Source organism: Cervus canadensis, chromosome X (genome assembly GCF_019320065.1).
Source record: "Cervus canadensis isolate Bull #8, Minnesota chromosome X, ASM1932006v1, whole genome shotgun sequence".
In the NCBI taxonomy this organism is placed as follows: Eukaryota; Metazoa; Chordata; class Mammalia; order Artiodactyla; family Cervidae; genus Cervus; species Cervus canadensis.
The window spans coordinates 2096642-2106859 of NC_057419.1; the positions used below are offsets into that span (position 1 = coordinate 2096642).

General features: G+C 40.4%; 1 pseudogene; it reads right to left on the reverse strand.

The window, feature by feature from the left end:
- Positions 1–5615: 5615 nt before the first annotated feature.
- On the reverse strand, positions 5616–9896 carry LOC122435952 (annotated as a pseudogene).
- Between the last annotated feature and the right edge of the window lie 322 nt (positions 9897–10218).

The window sequence follows — 10218 nt, forward strand, 5'->3', positions numbered from 1 at the left end:
CTAATCTGGATGGAAGCAATTTACCTGCAAAACAAGGGAGAACACTTTTAAATGCCTTTTACTTATTTATTTGTTATTTTTGTCACTTGTCCCTATTCCCTTTACTCATTTTAAAAAATACATATATTTATTTTTCAATTGAAAGATAATTGATCTACAGAATTTTGTTTCCTGTCAAAACTCAACATGTATTTTAAATTAATCTTTTTATTAACCCATTCAATTAAAACAATGTATATGGAGTTTCTGTGTCCAATGAATCACAAGCATTATAATTACCAACTTGAATAAGGCATAGTTCCCTATCTTCAGTGATAGGACACATAACAAAGGATCAAACAATTCCAGGCCAATGCATTAAAGGCCATTATAGAATATTCATACAATGCTAAAAGTCACAATGTCGGATTATGTCAATCAATCTGGAATAAGGGAAGACTTCCGGGAGGAAGTAATGCTTTGACTGAGCTTTCAAGGAAAAGTAAAAGAACAAGGAAAGATGAAAGGGGAATTCCATTGAAAGATACCCCATTTATGAAATTCCAAATGTGTACCACTGAGCCCCACATAATATAATTTACATGTTCAGTGAGAGCAGATCAAACTTTAGGTATAAAGTCAATACCCTGGGTTGTCTCAAAACTCACTTGGGGTCTTTAGTAAGGTATTCCTCTTTTTTTCCTGAGCAGTAAATACTGAAACAGTGTAATTTTGTGTCTCCAGCCTGTATGCGTGCATTTATTTTGAATCTTGTATATGTAACACCTCCGATTTTGGACATCTCTAGTTGGATGTCAATTTGGTATTTTTACAAGAAATTTTTTTTCAGTGAAAAGCTGTTCCTCATCTCATTAAATGACATGACCTTAAATATTTTGCTCAGACCAAAAAAAAATCTCAGAGTGTTTTTCCCTCGCTTATTGATCTCATATGACTTTTTCAGAGCTTTACCAAATCCTTTAGTCTCTAATTTCAAAATGTATCACAAATTTAATCCTTCCCTACCCTCATTTCCTTCCTGGCCCAGTGCAATTGCCTCTTGCCAATTATGTCCTCTTTTAGTCTCACCTCTAACAATTTGTTCTCCTGCAGCAGTCCAAGTGATTTTCTTTAAATTATGTTCTGGTTCTAGTGGTAAAGAACCCACCTGCTAATGCAGGAGACATGAGAAGAGGGTTCAGCCCCAGGGTCAGGAAGACCCCCTGGAGGAGGGTATGGCAACTCACTTCAGTATTCTTGCCTGGAGAATCCCATGGACAGACGAGCCTAGCAGGCTACCATCCATACAGTCACACAGAGTCGGACACAACTGAAAAGACTTAGCATGCATGAATGCATATCACTCAACTGCTCAAAACAACCACGATGGATTCCAATCATGCACTCACCATTTAATATATCGCACTTAGTATTAGTGTCTCAATAATGGTATTTCTCACATTTTATTTGAAGTAATTTCCCCAAGGACACACATTTTATTTGATAAAACTAGAACTGGAATTGAAGTTTGACTTACTTCAGAATGGCTTACTTTTTTACATAGTATAGTCACACAACTGTGAAGCCTGAATTTCACTATTTATTTAAGTCTCACCTTGTGGAGAAATGTTCACAATCTGAAAGAAGATGTATTAACTCACTCATGAAGCCTTGGAAATCTTTTCATCCAGTATGACAACAGAGGTCAAAAGACTGCTTGAGGATATTTTTCCTTCATTCAGCTCTCCATTTATTTCTTCCATGGACTTGTCTGATTATTCAGAAGATTTCCGTTTTCACTGTACACTGTTTAAATAAATTGCACAGAGTTCACAAAAAAAAGAAAGAAAAAAAGTTTACCATGCTAGGATAATTTAACAAAAATAATTGCAAATCTTATATTTTCATAGGAAGACAGGAACTAGCCTTTTCCCAGGGAAATTGATCTCAAGTAAGTTCTTTTCCTACTTATTTTAGTATAGAAAAATTCCATTCAATTATTTAGTCCTTTTCATTCAATCAAGTTGCTTTGATAAAGCTCAGTTCAGTTCAGCTCTGTTGTATCCAACACTTTGAGACCCCATGGTCAGACTAGTTGAAAGTTGAATTGAAATGTTGACATGCTATTTTCTTGTGCTGCTTTTCTTTCTTTCTTTCTCTTAATGAATTGCTTTAAGCTTAACAAAGAACATACTGAATATGTATATAAGTTCTTTAAAAAAATCATCATATTTCCCAATAGGGTCCAAAAATCACTGGACATTTTATCTCTTCTGATTTCATTTATCATTGTCTTAGAATTGGCATGTGTCCAAGACTGAATCTTGCTTAATTAAATTCACTGGGATTTTCCACTACATTTTAAAGCAACATGTATATGTAAAGATACTACTAAATCACATCACAGAATTAGGGTTAAAAATATATCACAGGGAGAAAAAAATAGCTCTATAAAGTGTGGATCATAATAAACTGTGGAAAATTCTAAAAGAGATGGGAATAACAGACCACCTGAACTGCCTCTTGAGAAACCTATATATAGGTCAGGAAGCAACAGTTAGAACTGGACATGGAACAACAGACTGGTTCCAAATAGGAAAAGGAGTACATCAAGCCTGTATATTGTCACCCTGCTTATTTAACTTATATGCAGAGTACATCATGAGAAACGCTGGGCTGGAAGAAGCACAAGCTGGAATCAAGATTGCTGCCATCTATACAAAGCCTGGTGTTAATTTTAACGTTGGCACAAGATCTGTTTTCCATGATATGTTAACATCTACAATTTCACTGTTGAGGCTATTTTTTATTGAGATTCTGAAGCCAAAGGAGCCTTGTGTTCTTTTTGTTCATTTTTCCTATTTCCTTGAAATACGAGATTTTGTATGGTCTTCACTGTGAAGACTTCAGATCAATCCTTGTATTACACTTGGTTGTCTCTTAGCTATATAACTTCTGAGTGTAACTCATTGAACTCTTCAAAGAAACATTATAAGGAATAAATCATAATAGGTGTGAAGGAAAGCAGGGTTGTGATACACCTCACTGAGCTGATGAAAGGGGTTGAGGTAACGAAGGAAGAGAAAAGCCTGAGTGATCTCAGGGACGATGCAGAGATGGAACAAACCAGAGTGTGGGGAGAGCTAACGGGTGGACAGAGTGTTCTGGTTAGGAATGTGACCCCGGGAGGCAGACAGGACCTCACTGGCAGATGGAGTCCATGGGACCTGGGGTCAGAGAGAAACTAAAGGGCGTGTATGGTCTCCAGGAGGTATGGGGGACCCCTTAGTCATGAATCCTTCTGCTTTATGCCTGCTTCCTACTTTAAAGGAGACTCTGGGAACTTAGCATCAACTCAACTTCCCTACTGTCAGTGGACCTGGTCCTTCTCTGCCCTGTAGACCAGTGACAGAAGCACGGGGCGCTTTACTCCTTACCAACATTGTACACCATATCAGTGTATAAAGGGGCTGTGTAGTGTCCCATGGGAGCAACTATGGTCCTTCCCCAATCAGTCCTACACCCGGATGGCCTCAAATCCCTGGAGTGTCCCATCAGTTACCTCTGAGCCCTGTCTGCTCACCTGGCAGCCCCACTCTTCACTTCAGTCAGGATGGACTCCCCATCCCCTCCTTTCCATCTAGCCCCCTTAGGTCCTGCCCACTATCCCAGGTCCAGCTCCTCTTTCAGGAGTTTCTGATGACTCCAGTGAGCCCTTCCTCCTCTTTTTAAATTAGGGGGTTCTATAGAGGTGACACTGGAGAAGGCAATGGTGACCCACTCCAGTACTCTTGCCTGGAAAATCCCATGGATGGAGGAGCCTGGTGGGCTGCTGTCTATGGGGTCGCAGAGAGTCAGACACGACTGAAGCGACTTAGCAGCAGCAGCACAGAGGTGACACTGGAGAAGGCAATGTCGACCCACTCCAGTACTCTTGCCTGGAAAATCCCATGGACGGAGGAGCCTGGTGGGCTACAGTCCATGGGGTCGCTAAGAGTCGGGCACAACTGAGCGACTTCACTTTCACTTTTCACTTTCATGCATTGGAGAAGGAAATGGCAACCCCCTCCAGTGTTCTTGCCTGGAGAATCCCAGGGACAGGGGAGCCTTGTGGGCTGCCGTCTATGGGGTCGCACAGAGTCGGACACTGAGCAGCAGCAGCATAGACGTGACACTGGAGAAGAAAACGGTAACCCACTCCAGCATTCTTGGCTGGGAAATCCCATGGACAGAGGAGCCTGATGGGCTACATTCCACAAGGTCACAAAAGAGTCGGACACGACTGAGCGACTAAACAACAACACACACTTCTGCCTCTCTTTTGTACCTTTTGTATTTTTCTCGGGTAACCTCTTCCCTCTCCTCCAAGTTCTTCTTCTCCCTGTCCCTCAGTTATCATTTTGTTTTGTTTTGTTTTTTAGTTTTCCTATTATAAAATGGGATTTAGTAAAAATGACTACCTCACAGGGATGCTGTGAGCACCAAAAGTGACAATACATTTAAAAACCTTGGTAATGAGAGACGTTATCTGTATCTATTTCATCTTATAAATCTTCATTGCAATTTCTCTCACAGTAGGCACGAAGAATATAGAATGCAGTGTGCTGATTATTTACAAGAACATTTGGGGATGCTGTTAGTGAGCTAATATGCCACTGAAGACTGCTTAACAAAACTCCACAAACTATGTTGTCTGAAATGTCAAAAATGTATTCTCTCATAATTCTGGAGACATAAAGCCCAAAATCAAGGTGCTGGGCATGACCATGCTTCTTCCAAATGCTCTGGGGCAGTATCCATTCTTGCCTCTTCTCCGGTCTGAATGCTTCTGGAGCTCCTTGGTTTGTGGCAGCAGGGCCCCAATCTCCTCCTCCATCTTCACAAGGCCTTCTTGCCTGTGTGACATCTCTCTCTCCTTCTCTTCTTTTTCTTTCTAACGATTATTTTCATTTCCAGATTCTCAAGCTCTGCACAGTTTTAGTACTCCCTGAGAAATTAAACACTGTCATATCTCTTCCATAAAAATGGGAGGAAAAGCATCAGTATATACTAATGACTGACAGAAAACATTTACTAGTTTATCACAAAAATGCATTTATGGTAGGAGTTTCAGAAAGAGTAACTGAAAAATTAAAATTTACCTTAAAAAAGACGTTAGTCAGGAAAACTTTACACAGAAAAATAAATGGCTACATATGTAAATCTTAAATACATTATACTGTTTTATATCCTTTTTGGTCATGGAATACTCTGGGAAGATGTAATTACAAAACTAATTCAAGGAGTCCTTAAAATGTAGTCCTAAAAAATATTGGTTTGATGAAAAGAGAGATTTTAGTCTATTTTAGACAAATTTGGTAAGTTTCTAACTACACTTCATTTCAGCACAATCATCACTCAGGGGACAATCATTTATGAGAAAGGGGAAATTAAAGTTTAAATTAGCTTCCGAATTCTACCCATTATCACCCAATCAATATTGAAGTATATGTCATCAAGTATGCAAAGATTACAGAATTTCAGTTATGTAATTTGCAGGCAAAAAACATAATAATGTATAAGATCATTGACAAACTTAAGCTAGAATTATTAGCTCTAGGACATTTTATTGTATCATTACCTTAAAAGGATGGCAAACTAGACATCAGCAGAAATGCTGTTAAAACTGTTGTTTTTTCACTCCAAGTTTTTCATATTAATGAAATAAAAGGTTAACAGTCTCTAAGTTAAATTTCACAAGTGAAATTGCTGCTCTCTGATTTAACTTTCAGGGATAAGACAGGGCAAAATCCAAGTATCATCCTTTCCATTTTTGTGCATAAACACAAATAAGAGTCATTATCAATACAAATGGCAATGTAAGGAAACAACATGTCTAGTCAGGTTCTGCATCACAGGATATTACAACATAACTCTGCTACAGTAAATTCCCATTTTGTGTTTTGGAATAGCAGATTACATAGTATGGTGTGAAAAGCAGTAAAACGCACATGCTTTCTGTGTCATTTAGCAAAGAAAAGACAGGACAGAATACATTGCCAAACTCCACCTGCTACTCCATCCTAGACCCAGTTGTCTATCATCCACTCAGTTCCAGTACTTCCAAATTCTCAGTCTAACCCAGTCAGTCTCAAGCCAAGATTAACTCCTTTTGCACCAACTCTCCTTTCTCTCAGCTAAGTCATCATTTTCCAGAAAAGTCTGATTTTTCTGACTTCATGATTTAACCCATTTGAAGTCAAAGAAAATGCTGTAATACTGAAAGCAATTAAACTAGAGATGGAAATTAGTGTTGTGGAAGATACACTTCAAGTGCTCTGCGAATGTAATGAGAAAGTTGCAAGAAAGCAGATTTTAAACTCTACCTGGCTTCCTTAGTTACTTGGTATATTATAATGTTGCTCTGATTACTAGTCAGGACAAAGAAGTGCTCAAAGGCACTAAAATATGCACCTTGGGGGAAATGCATGGACATTAAGATTTCTTGGGAGTTGGCCAAGGCATTTTTACATCCATAAGGACCATCAACTTGAACTTAGTCCATCACAGTTATTAAAAAATGAAAGGAGTAGAACTCTTGCTTACAACTGCGTTTGGCAGAAACACATCCATATACTCTGCCCCTGTAATCACACAGGCCTTTAACCAGGGACAATGAGTGTGCCCACAGAGCAGCACTAATGAAAAATTTATAAAGAATCTATGATAGAGCTTCACAATCCAGCTTTACTAGGTTGTAAACACTCTTCTTACCCAAGCATTACTTTGTGTATCTGTGAAACATCTGAAAAATACTCTTCTTTGACTTACCAGGCTGTAGGGAATGAGTCATTTTATGTACAAGTGTCTATAGTAGAACTTGGTACTTTCTTGCATTAACTGAACAATGTTACAACTGGAACTTAAAAGAAGGGTGTCAATTTTCACTTTTTGAGGCTCTGTGAGGTACTGGATGCTCTAGATCAGTTTGTCTTTTGAAGCTTCTCTCTTTGGTATTCTCCTTCTGTCCATTTAGTAATTTGCCTGAAGGTGAAGACATAGCCCATAACTGATATTCATCTGGGGATCCTTTTAGCCAGGTTGGCCTCATTTGTTCTTGATTCACCTCTTTCTGAAGCTGCAATGCTAATAACCTATCCTGTTCATCTTGTTTAATGTCTCTCAAAAAACAGACGTTCCAAATCTATCAGTTTTGGGGTGAAGTGGACTTGTTTACTCTTGGTCTGAGGAAGCTTTGAGGACCATTTTTCTTCTTTTTGTAGAACAGCATGGATTGCTGACTGCTTCAGACAAAGACTCCTGGTTTTTCGCTCTGGAGATATCTTTACTGGTCAGTAGGTGAGGCGAGGCTCCTCATTTTCTGTCACAACTGTGTTATTTTTCAGTGTCTATGTCATATCTGACACTGTACATCCACTCTCTGTTTCGCCAAAAGACTTAAATGCAGCTTCTCCAGAAGAGGAAATTCCAGCTTTAGGTTCTTCATGACTGATGACACATGACTCTCTTTCATGACTGCTTTGTTTGGTTTTCACTTTTCCTTCAAGGTACCATTCTCCACCACTGGCACATAACTGAGGTCTAGGTGACTCCACTGAAGCTTCTGCATCTCGCTTTTGAACTTCAAGACATATTTGAGGAGAAAGTGCTGGCACATCTTCCTCAATTTCTGTGTCTTGCCATGTAGGTTTCTCCCGATCACTGCTGTCAGTTTCCTCAGACCTGGAAGTTTCCCTGTCTTCTTCTATGACTTCAGACTGTGACGCTGACTCAAGTTGAGAATTCAGTGACAAATTCTTTTGAATATCGCCAGTGCTTTTTTGTTTGCTCTTCCTTTTCCTTTGTGACTCAGTTGTGACGGGATTAGATGTTTTTGGAATCCGAGCAGAAAGCCGAGACACTTTCCTCACAGACATTGCTCACATTAAGGCTTGGCCTTCTTGCCAGCGCTTCATCACTTTTCAGTTGTTCTTCTATCTCTCTGAGCTTTTTTTCTGCCTGTCTCTTTTCCTCTTCTTCCTCCTCTGCCAGTAATCTCCGTATGTATTCTTCACTGGCTTTGTTTTCTTCCTCCTGAATGGCTTGTCGCTCTGCCTCCACCTTGCTTCTCTCCTCTTCATATTCTCTTCTTAATTCCCCAGGTTGACTTAATAGACGAACTGGCTGAGAGTCATCAACGACTTCCTCTGATTGTTGCCCAGAGCCTCTAAGCCGGCATTCCTCTGGTTAGGGTTTTTGAATTATCTCCCACAGTTCCATATTGACAAGAGAATTTCTTCAGGTGCGGTACCGAGTCCACGAAGAGACCTGGCTGCAACAGAAAGGACAGCACAAATTTGCCTTCTCCACAGTTGATTCGAAGCATGCTTTACAGAGCGTTGGTTGCAAGGCAGTGTCACAGGCTCAATGAGGATTTCCACACAGATGTGGCACAGGCATCCCAACAAGGAAGGGATGGTGCCTTTGGGTACAGCCATTTTAATATGCTAATAAGGTGTATTCAACATCAATACCAGAATTCCAGGATTGAGAGCACCGGAATGTCTTTAAGTAAAAAGGTTCTGTGGGCCAGGTAAACAGTACGACCCCAGAAGGCGGTGTATTTGTCCGTGTTAAAGACAAGTATCCCAAAAGGAAGCAAACGAACGTTGACTGCCCCCAGGCACTGACAACCGTTGCAGCACGGCAGTGGTGGGCACAGGGCTCTCTAGTGAGGCAGAAGGCGGGCGCCAAGTTCCATTCCTCCCTGTTCCCAGGTGAGGCTTCTCCCTTAGTTCTGAGAAGCTAAGCCCGAGACCGCTGAGGTGCGCAGGCCCCAGGCCACCACTCCACGAAGACCAGTGCTTCTTCCGGGATGCCGCCTCAGCAGAGGGACTTCCGTTTGACCTTTGCTGTGGGGTCGACCGCACCTGTGCACCTCTCAGGGCTCTGAGCCGACCCTCCTCTCTCTTGCGCAGTGCAAGTCGCTCAGGGGTGTCTGACTCTTTGCGACCCTGTGAAATTCTCCAGGCCAGAATACTGGAGTGGGTAGCCTTTCCCTTCTCCAGGGGATCTTCCCAACCCAGGGATCGAACCCAGGTCTCCCACATTGCAGGCGGATTCTTTACGAACGGAGCTATCAGGGAAGCTTAATCTTGGGGGCAGTGCTGTAGCAATCTCAAAAGGGCTAGTGAGGTCACAACGCTCTCCCTCTCTCCTTTTTCTTATAGGACACCAATCATTCATTGTAGAGTCTACTCTAAATACAGGATGATTTCATGTCAATATCCGTAGTTTCATGTCACAGACCTTATTCCCCAAAATGGTCTCATCACAGGTTCAGGCATTGCGGTTTGGACATGTCTTTTTCAGGATACATGTCAACCCACTGTAGTGACAGGAGGGTTGAAAAACTAAAATGAGCTCTTACCTTTTGTAGATCGGTATACAAACACATGCCTACGTGCATAAATATATAAATGCCTGCATAAGAAAGAATATAATGCATTCTTGAACAATGAAATGCGGATAAAAACATTCAGCAAATGTTTGGGGGTTGTATGTTTTGGGCAAATGTTGTTTTTCCACTGTTTATTATGTTATTTATTTTTTACCTAAAAGAGATGTCTATTGCTCTTGCAAATGTTAAAAACATGAAATGGCAGGGAAGCAAGTACATTCTTACCACATCCCTAGAAAAGCCTTTAGAAGAGTAATATTTTTCAGAGACAGGAAGAGAGATGAGAGGTTGAGGAAGTCCCTTCCTCCATATAACAAGAAAATTCCCCTCCAATAACAACCAAAATTATGAATATCAATGCTTTAAATTTCTTGTTATTAAATTGGAGGAAAATATTGGACCTCAGTTTGACAGTTTAAATTTTTAAATGGAGGATAATTGCATTACAATGTTGTGCTGGTTTCTGCCATACAACATTACAAATCAGTTGTAACTATATATATATATCCTCTCCGTCTCCACTCCCCTCCCCCCATCCTGCCCCTTTATTCATACAAACTCCAGTCTGGGTTCCCTGTGTTATATGGCACCTTCTCACTAGCTATGTCTTTTACACGTGGTAATGTGTATATATATGTCAGTGCTACTTTTGTGATTTGTCTCACCCTCTCATTCCCCTGCTGTGTCCCCAAGTCTGTTCTCTATGTCTGGTTCTCCATTCCTTCCCTGCAAATATGTTCATTAGTATCATTTTTCTAGATTTCATATATATGCTTTAATTTACTATATTTGTTTTTCTC